At 48.2% G+C, this 14,284-nt stretch overlaps 1 protein-coding gene across 1 annotated transcript in view; it reads left to right on the forward strand.

Moving 5' to 3' along the window:
* Positions 1–14,284, forward strand: part of FSTL1 (follistatin like 1) — a 59,765-nt gene that overhangs the window by 440 nt on the left and 45,041 nt on the right. The gene's annotated exons all lie outside the window — the stretch shown is intronic.

Here is a 14,284-nt window from a genome sequence, read left to right on the forward strand (position 1 = left end):
CGAGCTGTCGGGACGGGGGAAAGTAGCAGCCGGGGCGGGAGGGAAGTTGAGGGGCCGCCGGACCCCTCCGCGGGGGCGAGGGGGCCGTGTCCGCGCCTGGGCCGGGCCGGCCCCCCCCAGCCAGCCGCCGGGCCGGGCTCCTCAGGGCAGCCCCCTTCCTCTCCCGCTCTTTCTCTCTCTGTCTTTTTTCTTCCCTTCTTTTACTGCAATGACATTGAAACCCATTGAAAGCCCCCAACTCGCAACCCCCCCAGCTCTGTTGACAGAAAATGAACGGTGCCTGAATTCCCGGTTGCGGCGGCCTCCGTAAAAGTGAGGTCAGAAACAAAATATTTGATAATTACGGCAGGGGAAATGTGGAAGTGATTTGAGGAAAATGAACTCAAGCTGGGCTGGGGAGGGAGGCCGAGCCTGCTTTTGGAGGGAAGCGGTCCCGCTCGGGGGGCGGGGGGCGGCTTGTCCTCCCTGCCTGCATTTTTTCTCCCTACATATTTCTCCCAGATGGCGAGCCCCACCCTAGAGCATCGCAGTTTGGCTCTGCACAAAAAAAATGCATAAACACGTCTGACTTCCTACAAACGGTTCCCTCTTTTTCTGCTTCCCACCCGTGGACCGCGCTGCCTGGGTTATGGCAAAGAGGGGGGTTTAGGGTGAAGCTCATCGCTGTTGCTCTGTCCCCATAAGCAAAGCTCTTCGGCAAACTCCCCGCAACTGCCAGCCGCTCGCTGAAGAGATGAACAATGCAAACGCTGGGGCACATGAGGAGCGGAGGTGAGACAGGGCAGTTGCGAGCCGACACTGTCAAGCTATAGCTCTAGTCGCGGCTATCGTGAAAAGCAAGGGGAGCAGGACTGAGCTGTAGTATGGGCTAGTGTTTCACATCTGCCTGTACATGATAATATTGTAATACGCTTTCTTCCCAAGGCGTGACATACTTATGTAGTCAGCATTTCCATGCATCCTCTCCAGCACTGTCCTGAAAAAGCCAGTTTGGTTTTATTCATTTTCTTAGGGACCCTAAATAAATCTTAACCAGTTCTGGTCAACGTACAGCGAAACCTCTGTAGGAAGGAAGTGCGCAGCAGTGTATCCACAAGATGAATGATGATAACAGCTAAATAGTGATGGCAGTGGTCTGAGTAAAGCCTCTTGGAGTCAGTAACCAGGAGAAACATAGCCAAGATGTGTTTGGCCCTTGACTTCTGATTTCACTGGTGCTGCTAACGTTATGTTGATGCGGTCAAAGTGCTAAACCCTGGTTTTTGCCTAATGGACTCTCATTTGGAGTACCTGGATGGCTTCCCAAGTGTAAGTACTGTCATGTCTCTGTGCCTCATCTGCAAAATGAAAGTAAGAAAAATGTACAGCCATCATGTTCAAAACTTGGTTTTAAAGGCCAGTTCATGCTTGAGTGGACAAAGGAATGATTTGACTGTTCAGGGGTAGTGGTCCAGGTGTCAAACCAGTGAACATTTTGGTTTGATTCCAGTCTAAGCTCAGCAAAACTTGAGAGTGATGAGTGAGGTTCGTGTCCAGTTTCAGGGAAAATTGACACCTCAGACAACTTTTGTTTTGGGGTTCAGTTTGATTCCTTGTTGGTGGTAGCTGCCAAGTGGTGAACGTCAGTTCGCTCACAGGTAGTATCCCATCCTCTGGGATATCTAGACCTTCTCATTTCTAGGGAGTGGGGCTGTGCTTGCAGGTAAGCTGCTTGCATTTCAGAGACAGCTTTGACAGTTGCCCCCTTCTAATTGTTTCTTATTACCACTCTCCTGCATCACTGGCATTTAGTAAGATTAGTATGGCATTTTCCTGTGTGGTTTTCCCTCTTCCAGTTTTTGGAAGTGATAACCTCTCTATTTCTTCTGTTTCTGCTGCAGTTTGCACTTTGTGCCTTTCAGTATGTTCAGAATATTAACACCAAGCCTTAAGCTTCTAATCGTTTTATCGGCAAAACTATATCTGAACTGTGCTGGGGTTTTTGTACAACACTCATTTCTACAACATTGTTAGGTGCATAATTAGAGTCTTTAAAGAAAGAAAGAAATTGCTTCAGTAAATGTTCCTGGCATGATTTTGTGCAGACTGGAAAATCTGAGACGTGCCAAAACTTGGGAGCTTTTCTTGGCCCGGTTCAGTAATAGTCACAAGAGCAATAGACGGTGAACTGTACTCCTCGGATGGAAGCCAGCCACCAGCTTCAGACAGCCCTTTTTTATCTCTTTCTTCCTGGGTCAGAGTCTCAATGTGGTGGCCATTTGCTAGTATTAACAGGGACACTACGGAGGTGAAGTTGCTTGTGTCCTCAGCTGGGGCTTTCTGAAGCAGATGGAGAGATTTTTGGGAAGCATCCATCGCGATAGAGGAAAAGGGAGAGGCTCGAAATGTCTGATGAATGTATTAAAAGTTACAGTTGTTCATATCCTGCTGGAGTTAGTTACCTTGTTAACACTGGCAAGGAGTCCAGTTGCTGTTTGACTGTGTCCATGAGGTCTGAAGGGTGGCGTGCAGGAACACTTCCACTCGTGGTACCACTGTAATTATACCAGCATCGTTATGTGTCACACCAGGATACTTATTTCGAAGTAAGAGTGAGGGTTTTTCTTTTTTCATTTTGGCTTAAACCTGATTCAGAATCATCAAGAAAGTTATTTTCACCATGAATTTTAGATGTTAGCAAAGAGGCATAGGCCAGCATGAATATATTGGTGTGGGCTGTGAACAGAATTCCTTTCCTGAATCCAGCCTTGCCGAGAGGAGAAGTCACTGCCCTGGCCTGCCCTCTGCTCGTTGCCAGTTTTCTGGCCGTTCAGATTAATCTCTGGGACCTATAGCTGTTCTCCTGGACTATCCTTAACCCATTTCTGGCCAAATGAGCCAGCCTTTGGAAAGAGTTATGTAAACGGTTTAATCTGACTTGTCTCATTTTGGCTAAAAAGGGCTAGAGGAGGAGGGCTAGAGGCTCTCCTCTTGCGAGGAGATCTGCTGACAACTCTGAGGGGGCTGTAACCCCCAAGCAACACAGCGGTGACAAGCATCTGGAGGCAGATTTTTCTAATAGCACAGTGTTTGCAGTGTCTACATCTCTTGTAACCCTGGGATTAATTTTTTCACCCCACCTCCTTTTCCCCTCAGTGTAATTCTTCCATGTGAAAAGCTGAAAAGGGTTGTTATGGGGGAGAGAAAAGACAAAGGTTTTGGCTAAGTTCTGTTTGCTTAACTCACCTGAGCGCTTCCTCTTGATCCGACTTGACTGCTTTTGCATGTAGGGGGGGGCAACACTCAACCCCTTCCAAGTCCGGTGCCCCTTTTGCCAGCAGAATGCTTGTGTGCCCTGGGGGAGACAGAGCTGGGAGTTCAGCTGGTCGCCATAAAGCCTGGTGTACTTCCTCCCATTGGGCTGTTCACAGAGTCTGGCCAGCATCAACAGCTTGCTTTGGTTAAGCTTTTCCCACGTTTTTGCAATGGTGAAGACTAAAAACTGCTGTCTTAATAAATTAAACTGAATAAATGAAAGTTGAGATCCTGATGTAATTGCATAGCTGTATTTGGCCCTGAAGCCATCATTTTAAAAAGGGTCCATTTGCCTTTGAAATTTAGTGATAGAGGCTTTGTAGGTAGCTCAGCCCTCCTCTTGCTGATATTTTGTCCATGGCAGTGGAAAGAAAAGACACTGTGGTGCCAGTCACGTGGGTAACTTGGGCTGTTTTTAATATGCACTGACTTTGTGCAATAAAACCCAGCAGTCACATGTAACCCACTAATGTAATAAAACTAGCTTCCCAGGTCTAGTCTAGCAGGCACGTCTTCAGTGAAAGAAAAAATTGTATTCATTTTTCTCCTTGAGCTGGTTTTGGAGTGATAGGCATCTTCCTCCTTGAAATCCTGCCCTTGAATGCCAGACTAGATGTTGCTGGAGCTGCGCCTCAAGGCGATAAGCGTATTTTAAATGAGGAGGCAAGGAAAAAGTGATTCTGTCCTGGGTGCACAGCAAAGGCTCATCTGTGCAAAGCCTGGTTTTTAAGGTGCGTGCTGTGCTGTCAGGCAGCTGCTGTGCTGCGGATGGTCCCAGGGATCAGAGTCTGGGAGACAAACCAGGCGGTTCTGTCTGAGCCACCTCATGCTGTGCTGAAGTCACTGGCGAAATGTCCCGTCTACAAGTGTTTAAACAACCTCCCCGGCTGTTTTGAAGGGACCATAACCTCCGAGCAGCAGCGTGCATGGCACAAGCTCTGAAGCACAAGAGATGTCGCGTAGCACATATGTGCACGTGACACCCTGATGCTGCTTCTTGGATGGAACTGTTGTCAGATCCGAGCTGCTTTGTGCAAATGCGCTGTAGCTGAGTGAATGACTTTATCTGCCAGAGTGCAAATTCCTTGCCGGTAATTAACAGGGGGGCTGCTGCTGGGGGCTGCCTGGGAGGCAGCTCCGCTCCCAGCACAGGAGGAAGGGACTGGCTGAGAGTCTCCTGTTGCATTTTCCAGCTGCTGTTATTGGTACAGCTGCTTACCCATCAGGAGGCACTGGGGCACCTTTGATCTTTCTTGTGTGGTGTTACATGAGCTGGGGAATGTTTCTCTTTGTACAGAAGAGAGTTTGTCACAAATCTTAGCCAGATGCGTCTTTCCGGGCTCATGAGAGTCATATTTACCAGGCTGTGTTTTTGCCACATATCCTGTGAGCTAGATGAGATTGGTTCCCAGAAATGCCTTATTTAGCTGGGTTGCATCTATCTTCGCAGCAGGGTCAGCTTCTGCTGTCCTACAACATCTAAGCTAATCTGTGAATAACCAGCATTTCTTCGGAGAGATTTATTTCTCACAACGTTGTCTCTGAGCTTAGCGAAAGAAAAGAGCAGACTGCTGTTATGCTGTGAAGCGTACCTCCTTCCAGACCTGCATCTGGGTGGCAGACATGGGGATATATACCTCTCAAGTTTCCCAGAGGTTGTAGATTTTGCCACAGCTAGTGTACTAAGTTAGATGTGAGCTGGTTAGAGCAGGGGCTTATTTCTTCTTGTGCTGTGGGGCTCTGATTGCAATTCCTAGGCATTGCAGCAGTAAATAAACAAATGGCAGACAAACAGGCCTGGAGGCTTCAGTGCTATATTAAAGCACGGATAACTGTAGCATGAGCAGTGACTTGTATGGCGTTTTCATACTACTTGCTCTCAAGCACGCTCCAGTTCTGATCTGGGTTGAAGACACCGTTCAGCAATAATGAGTGACTATGCCCCTTCTCTGCCGTGCAAACCAGCTACCCAGAACTGAAGTTCATATAAGTTCCTATGAAATCTTACTACCTGCTCTACACCTTAGCTCTCTCACTTATTACACTGTACCTCTCTGTTTTGACATTGGGCCTGTGGTTGCTTGGGGTAGTGGATTAGATGTAAGCTGCCTGTGAGAGATGATGAAGAAAAGCAAGCTCATGCTCCAGTCTGCATATGTGGAATTTCCTGAGACACCTGCACCTTGTTTGGAGCATGTCAAGGGGTCCATAACCTGGAAATAATTTAGAGGCTCCTCTTGGACCAACACATTTGGAAAGAACAAGGGGTTTAAGGTGGATGATCAGGGAGGGATTTGGTATCTCATTAGCTCAGCTGTAGGTGGATCCCACATTTCCACTGTTTGACAGCTAAGCAAATATTTTGGCAGAAGAAACTAAACACTGCTTGAAGACTGGAATCTGTTTTTGACTCGCTGGGGAGAGGGTGCCAGTTCTCCTGTGCTTCTGAGGAAAATACCCAATGCACCAGGAAAACCAGGAGGTTGAGAGGAAAGACTTGTTAGAACCCATCTCATTCATCTCTGTATGGCAGGGTGGCTCTCTGTACAGTGTTTCCCTTGGCTGTACCCTGTCAACAGCTGTCCCAGAGATGGACCTCTAACCACTTTCTCTAAATACTGTAACACTGTGTAATGGACCCCATAGTAACCAGCTTTTCTTGTTGTTCCTTCTCCTTTATCCTTCCCTCATTTCATTTTGCAGATCTGTTACACAGCACTAAAGCTGTAAGCATATGAATTTGTTTGGTGGTTTTTCTCTTTATCGTATCTCTGTAGAGGGCCTTGCAATGCAAAGAGCAACAAACCAGCTTGTGGGAACAATAGAGAGAAACAGATAAAAACACCAAGTCAGAGCAGCTGGGTTTCAGTGGTAGGAGGAGAGGATTTGAACATCTTACACTCCAAACCAGGATAGCACGGGGCTTGGAAGAGCAGATTTGTCACCCACTGCTGGTTGTCCCTACCCAGTACATGTTCCTCCTGATCCCATCCCTGCTACTAGCTCAGTCCTGATACAGGATCAAGAGCCTTTGGGAATATGGATGCTGGTGGAGCTTTCCATGCTCAATCAGCTTTTCCCCACAACGAAAGTTTTCAAGAAATAGGGATAGCTTCAAAGGTTATCTATAGCCAGAAACAACTTCTTTGGTTCTTTATCTGTGAGGAGACCTAGGGAGGTAGTGGAAAGACTTGCTGCAGAGGTAGCTGTGGCAGGAGTAAACCTCAAGCCTTAAACCGTCTTCTCAAGCCTTCCAAGTCAGGGGAGGGGAGAAGAGGGTGTTAAAATCTTGGATAAGAGGGAAGCAAGAGTGGGGTGACAGGGGTGGGCTGGCAAAGGTACCTGCCTCTGATGGAGAGATGTACTGGTGAACCTTATCCTAACGCAGGAGCCTGTGGGCTGGGTGTGCCTCCTGCCATCAGAAACACTGCCCTTGGCCACTCTTTCCTCATCACCCCACTGCCAGGGTGAGGCATTTCGGGGCTTGAGCGTCAGAGGGGCAGAACAAGGAGTTTCTGTCCATCTACTGGGACAGACAGAAGAGGGAGCATTTGGCAGGCACTGGTGAGGTGCCAGGTTGGCCTCCAGCGCCATGCTGTACAGGGATGGTTTTGATAGCCGAGTTTTCCCAACAATGAATTGATCTGGAGGATGGTGCTTGGGGCCCCCCCTCCATGCTAGAGTGGCCCCTGCCATTTAAGTGCTGGTAATTGTAGCCTGAAGCCAAGAGCTTTCCTTCTGCATGACGTAACTCTTTGCATATGTACTCCTTGCTGCTCTGGGACTTTCTTTCCCTCCTGCATTTTGGCCACTTTTTCGTGTTTATGTTTGAGGAAGCTTAAGTATGAGGGATTGGAATTGTTGTCTTGTTTCCTATATGTAGGAGGAAGAGATTTCCTCAGGGAATTTTTGCTATGTCTGGATCGTTCCATTGTCTGGGTGAGTAAAATTCCTCAGGGATAACTGAAAAGGTTGTGACCCAGCTCCGGTCTGCAGCTCGTGCACTCAAACCCAGGGCTCTGGAAGATTAAGGTGGCAAGGGACCAAGCATTCATATCGAAGGCATTGCCTTCCACTTGGCAGAAAAGCTGCAGTATTCCCATCTGAGGACAGCGTGTTTGCTCCATGTGATGCAAGCTCTGGGGTATTCCAGCCCATAGATGATGAATGCCATGTGTGTAGTATGTGCCTAATCTTCTTCAGGCAGCACTCCCCTTCTCCAGTTGCCCTGTGGGCAGACAGCGGAGAAGTCAGGTTGCAACAGAGGCTCCATTTCTCATGGAACTCCATTTCTCGTGTCCCCAGGGCTGGGTTCCAGAACTGTTGGTAGAGGATGATGTGTAAGGGTAAGGAGGCAGTACTTTTAAAAATATTTTTCTTTTACTTTAACTGCCTGATTTATACCCAGTCTGCAGATAAAGAGCAAGCCTTGGCATCTGGGCTTGCTCATGCAATGAGCTTTGCTCAGCAAGTGGCGCATTGCCCTTCCCATGACCAGGGCTGGGCACGTGGCCTGTGCTGCCCCAGCAAGGAGCATTCCCATGTTTGACCTGCTGCAGGGTCAGGGCTGCAGCATGGCCGGTGGCACACATCGGTGGCTGCTCGCAGTGCCTCCTTGGTCACATCACCTGCCGAGCTATGGATGGGACGATGTGACCAGCCCTGCCTAGCTGAGAAGAGCACTTTCAGGAGGGTGGGAGGCATGTCCTCAGGCCTTTGTTCACCTGAGAAGGGTATGTGGGAAGATGTGTGCACGCTTGCAGGATGATTCCCCCCAGCCCATGTGTTTCACCAGGCTTTTCAGAGCAGCTAGTGACAAACGTGATAATGCTTTTTGAGATCATTCAAAGCATCCCCCTTTAGAAAAACAGACTCCTCCTACAAGGTATCACTGTGTGCCCTGGGATTGTACAAGTAGCTGCTTGTACAAACTGTATCCATTAACGTCTTGTCAAATCCAGTTTTACACGTCCCCAGTAAGTGATGCCCCCTTCCTGTTCTGTGAAAAATGATACCATCTCTGGAATATCTCAAAGTCAGTAAGTTTATCTTCATGGTCCTCTTCTATGAACAAGTAGACCATTAATCTTTTTATTTTGTCCCAGCGGTCCTAATTACACCCCCATTTTTGATGATAATCAGTGCCTCCCCCATGCAGTTATCTCCACCTTGTACACATAGTGAGTTTATGGGGCCCCTCAGCAACGTGCTTAACCCACCTATTTTAATCTCTTTGTAGCTCCCTTCCTCCTGTCAAAGCAGAACATTTTTCCCTGGCTGCCTAAAGAAACAGAGCTTTATGTGATCTTATTCTCTGTTTGTTGGTACTTTTGAACCTCCTCTTTTAAACCCACCAGCCAGTTTCAGCCATGTGTAGCGAAGTATATTAATTTCCTACAAGATACTATGTTCCTCTAAGTTTTGTAAAAGTAGACACTGTGGTACAGTAGTTAACTGCCCTACCTGAGGGAAAAGCTCAAGCATGAGATCAGCTTTTACTACAGACCAGAGAAGCGTTTTACAAGTATTCCCCTTTGATCGTAGTTCATACCTTTGTAGCCACCAAATGCGATCAGCCTTGATACAGGAATCTGTGGGGAGCAGCTTGTAGAACAGCTTGTTGTTGCTGGGCTTTGCACTTTACGGTTTGTCCTTCTCTCCTTGGTGCTCAGAGCTGTATACAGTCCTGCAGGAGAGTGTCGTAGAGGAAACTGAGCCAAAGTGTGCTTAATCATGTGGCACAAAACGTGGTTTGTTACCCCTCATGTGCACGTACAGACACACGCACAGAGCCACCTTAACTCAGCCCTGTTATGGAGTAACTTGCCGGTAGCTCCCGAACACAGACCTGGCATGGGGGAGCGGAAGGGAGCGCAACAAAATTTGCAATTGGTGCAGATTATTTGGGGATTTTGGATCCTACTGGGTGAATGTTGAATCTTTCTGTGCTATACGAATAGCCTGAAACCGCATGGTGTCAGTGCAGTGCCTGAGCCACTCCTAACTTTGTGCACGTGAAAACTGAAAGAGACGGGAGAACAGCTGGGCGTTAATACGTCCTCACAAATCACTGCCAAGCTCTTCTGCAGTGCAGCAGCACGCATCCGGACGCTGGGGTGAGTTAGGCCATCCTGGCTGCAGATGCAAGGTCAACAGTAAACCAGCATTAAACAGAGACAACTGTTGTGGGTTTTTTTTTTTTCAGGTTTATATTTATTTGCTGTGGGGTTTTGGCAGGGTGGAGGGACTAAACGGGATTCTGAGCATATGTGGTTCAAACAACTTCAGAGCCTGTAGGCATCAAGAAAATGCAAACAGACTCTTCTCTCCAGACCTATTTTTTCTCACTCTTAGCATCATGCCATGATTTGTATGTAGGCTTTGGCACCTAATTCCTCTAAGCTGCGGTGTTCACATCTGTAAAATAAGGATAATGATGATGCTGTGCCTCTCAGAAGGGTTTATGAAGCTGAATGCATTCCTGTTAAGAAAAGTTTAAAAGCCTTCATGTGGAAGGTGCAGCAGGCATTGCAGAGGGTCATTACCCTTATCAACAACGATAACAATAGTAAGGAAAACGGAGATAAAATGTGGACCAGAATTGCTATGTGATACAGCAATTTCTTGCCAGGCAGTAAAGATGTGCAAAAAGGGCTTGTACGGGTGACGTTTAAGATGTGAGCCTATGGCCACAGATGGGAAGGAAGATGGTTGAATGATTTTATGGAGCTAGCAAGGGAGAGGAAGGGCATAAGGTCAGAGAGCTGGGGTGTCTCGCAGTGGGGTTTGCATTTCTGGAGTGTGTTTGCTCTCAGAGGGGAGCAGCAAGCATTTCTCCAGCTGTTTGTATCTCAGAGGAGACAAACGGGAGATGTGCTGTAAGGGGAGCACTTGACATTATGACAATGTAGATTTCCCTGTGAGCTGTATGTTCTAGTAAGCAGAGAATCTGACACAGGGCATAGTCGCTTGCTTTCCCTGACAGGTCTGCCAAAGGTTGACAAGGGAGAGAAGATGGGTTAGCAGTTTCCATTGGTTGTCATAGTAACTAATGGAAATTACTCTTTTTTTGGTTTGGTTTTTTTTTTTTTTGTCTGTCTGTCGTATATGAAGATGTTTGTTAAAACAACTAGGAAGCATTCTCTCTTCTGTTTCGTTTTTGTTGTTGGTTTTTTTGGGTTTTTGGGTTTTTTTAACTGCTGACTTCTGGTCTTAAAGTACATTGTTACCAGAATTTTTCTAGGGAGGTTATACAGAGTTTTTGAGTGCTGTAAAGTACGTACTGGGGATGAGCATCCAGAGTAGGCAGCTGCTGGGCAGTTCTGTGTGCTGAGCCGCTTCCCACCCCGAGACCTTCTGCAAGGCATCTGTGTGAATGTTTTCTCACCAAAAGTCCTAACAGTAGGTGCCCAAGATGACAGGTAGTCTGAGTGTACTGTTTCTCATGTAAATGGTAAGCAGAGGATTAGCTACTCTGAAAAAGTTCAAGCAGGATGAAAGGGGGATGATAATGCCAATTTATCAGCGAGTGAGGTATCAGGCTTACTGACATAGTGAGGTAAAGAGCTTGGAGAATTTCAGATTAGAGGTGTGGGTGAAACACACTATTATTACTGTTTCATGTAAACATCACTATGTCTTGTCACTAAAAATATGGCTGTCTACCAACTCCACTGACACTAAAAGGGGCAATTTTCCCCATAGATTAGTAGATGGTGAGGCCAGAAGGAGCTATTGTGCTTTACTTCTGCCCTCTTGCATAATACAGCCCATATATCCAGCTTTTTTTTATTAATTCCATTTGCTCTGGACTCTAAAGCGTGTCTTCAGAAACATCTAGTCTTGATTAAGTAATTACCACAAATGGAAAATACCACTGCGTTTGGTGTGTTGCTGCAGTGGCTAATTACCCACATGCTGTTACACCTCATTTCTGGCTTGCATTTGTCTAGTTTTGATCTCCGGATGCTGAATCTTGTGTTTAATCCACTAAACAGAAGAGGCCTTTAGTACTGCGTGTCTATTCCCCACCGTTGTAACTGTGGTCTGCGACAAGGACCACTCCCAGTCTCATCTTGGACAACCTAAACAGTCCAAGCTCCTCAAGCCATCCCCTGGTAAGGTATGTCTCCCAGTCCCTTGCTCAATACTGGGTCTCCATGTGTTGCATCCCTTTTCCCAGTCTGTTAGTGGTCCCTTGCCACATGATGACAGGGCATTTCCCTGTGCTGTTACTGGGAATCTGTACAGCCTTGGGTAACATAAGTTGTAAAAAGAAGACAGACAAAAACAGTATGAGCCCTAATTTAATATCAGGGAGTTATATACATTAACCCACACACCATCAGGAAGCATAGCTGGTGGGGTTTTCATAATAGGAGTCTTCCCACAGCATGCAAATGTGCTGCTGTCGTTACTCAAACCCAAGGCTTTAGTTGGTTTCCTATAATACACGCTTAAGTTAAAGCTCAATATTTAGAAGTTTCTTGACCCTCTTGACCCCACAGGTGAGATTTGACTGGGGTGAGGGCGGGGGGGGTGCATGCTCAGCGCAGCTCATGCCCTGTAGTAGGCAAAGGGCCATATCCCAGCACTGTGGCCGGCTGGAGCCTGTCCTCTGGCAGGCAGCTTCAGTTGAGCCCTGCTAAAGCTCGTACGCTCCCCAGGCAGTGCCCCGAGCATGCTGTCTTTTCCATCGCAGGGCCCTTTTCATCAGACCAGTTGACTGATGGGCTCCTGGGCCAGTTTGAGTGCACGGGTTCCGAGGACGGGGAAAGAAGCTAACATAGTCTGCTAATGCATTAGGCCCAGTAGCAAGGAAATGCACGGTCTCTTGCATGCCTGCACTTCACGTACCTAAACCAAGCAGTGATGGTTTGCAGAACTGGGGCCTAAGAGCTGTAAAAGGCTGCATTGCTGACACTGGTGAGCACATCTCTGTGCACTGTGAAGTCCCGTGTGAGTGCCAGCACATGCTGCTGTTGCTCTGGTTTGTATTCCTTTTCTCACAGCAGAGACTGGTGGATGAACTAGGCTTTGTCAGGAGGGAGAGCGCTCTCTGATGTCGGAGGCTGGGTCTGTTTCTAGGTGGGACTTGCTTTGTTTTACACGCAGACGTCACTTCTGGGACTGAGGGGGGCACGAAGAGAACGCAGGCTGTCCCCCCTCTAGGCAACTCAAGCCATCACCCGTGAATCTGACCTGCACTGGATACAGTTAGAGAGGTGGAGGCAGAGCCAGCTCTCTTGCTTTTCAGTCCACCCTTCTCAAACGATCCATTTCTAACCAAGTAACAATACAGGATTTTTTTCCAAGAGCAAATCTTCCTTGCTTGCTGTCCCACGGGCATGGACTCTGTTCTGAGATGTGTTTGTGCAGAGCTTGTCACAGACTGGGCTGGATCTTGACTTGGACCTTGGGAAGCTTCTGTACTAAAAATGCGTAATAAAGATTCAGGGATTATTAAAATATCCCTTTTCTGTTTCTCTTTCCATTTCCAACTTTGTCTTTAAATATGGATGTCTGGGGGATTTTCCTGCTCTCAGAGAAAGTAGAAAGCTCGCTGCATTTCTTGTTCTTGACTCGCTTCTAGTTCACACCTCAGGAAGACCGAGTGGGCTAGGCAGAAGGTTTGTGCTTTCATAGCTTTAAGGCATCTTCCTGCAAGGCAGCTTTAACTGGGTAGCAGAAGCATTCAAATAAAGAAAGCTCATGCGCTTTTTCTGCGGGCAAGCTAGTTGGAAGTCCTTTTGTCTTTGGTCACTGATGAGAGGTGAGAGGAAGTGGTTCCCTCTCCTGAGGCGATGTTTGCACCCTGTGTTCTGCCGTGAGCTCAAAACCCATTTTTTAATAAAAGTCTGGCAAGAGGCAACAAAGCCCTGTGTTCCTCAGGGCTGTGATTTTATTTCTTTTTTTTTTTTTTTTTTTAACTTGGAGCTAAACTTCCTTGCAACCAATGTCTAAAGAAGCAGCTTTGCAGCGGGTGCGAGCCGCTCTGTTCGTGAGCTGCCATGGAGAAAGGTGAGTGCCTTCCCTGCCACTTTTCCTGCGTGCTCCCTCTTCCTCCTCCGCTGCCCCTGTGTAGCTGAAAGCTGAACTTTGCCCCAAAAAACTCTGATTGATGGCGAGGAGGGGGTACGTAGCTTTTCATTTTTTGTCTTTGCACAGGCGTGAGAGAAAATGTGGGAAAGCAGAGCACAGGGAGGGGAAAGGAGGTGCCTCCCTCTCTGCCCCATCCCATCCCCTGCTGCTGACCACAGCCTCTGTGAGAGAGGCACCTTTGCTGGCTGCTCATTTTTTTTGGATGCAGGAGAGCGTTAACGCTTTCTCAGAGAAGCTGTGTCCCCATCCTTTTTCTTGTACAAAACCTGTGGGAGTCACCGTGTGTCGCCGGGGTGGAGGAGCATGGCTAGGCGGGCTTCTCCTCCAGTGCCCACCCTGCCAGGGGGAGCACAGTGGCTCAAGGGGAACAGGCTTGGAAAGGTTTTGGTGGCTTTGGCAGCTCCGAGGACAGGGCCTGGCCAGCGGGTGCTGGGGTCCGGCGGGGGAGGTGAGGAGTGCGGCCGGCGCGGCCTGGAGCTGTGCCGCAGCTCGTGCTGGATGCGGCCCAGGGATTGCTCGCCTGTCCCTGCCGCGCTTCCCCATGGTCAGCCGAGCGAGAGGCTGCCAGAGCCCTTGGCTGGGAGTGCAGCAGGGCCTGGCGAGGCCTCTCCTTCACGGCCTCCAGCAGCGTGCAGCGGCAGGGGGGAGATTTCCACCTCCCTGAGGGGCCGTCTGCCCACGGGGTGCTTCCCTTGCTGGGACGGGGGAGTTGTCAAGCGCTCATTTATTGCAGAGAAGGACCCCAGAGAGCACTACGTGATGTACCTAGGGATACAGGGAACCACGACTGAAGGATGGATGCTTCTGCATCCATCAGCTTAATTCTGTGTGAGGGAGGCTTTGTGTCCTTGCTCGTAGGCGTGCAGTGTGTGGGCAGGGTGGTATCATG

Source organism: Mycteria americana, chromosome 1 (assembly GCF_035582795.1).
Source record: "Mycteria americana isolate JAX WOST 10 ecotype Jacksonville Zoo and Gardens chromosome 1, USCA_MyAme_1.0, whole genome shotgun sequence".
In the NCBI taxonomy this organism is placed as follows: domain Eukaryota; kingdom Metazoa; phylum Chordata; class Aves; order Ciconiiformes; family Ciconiidae; genus Mycteria; species Mycteria americana.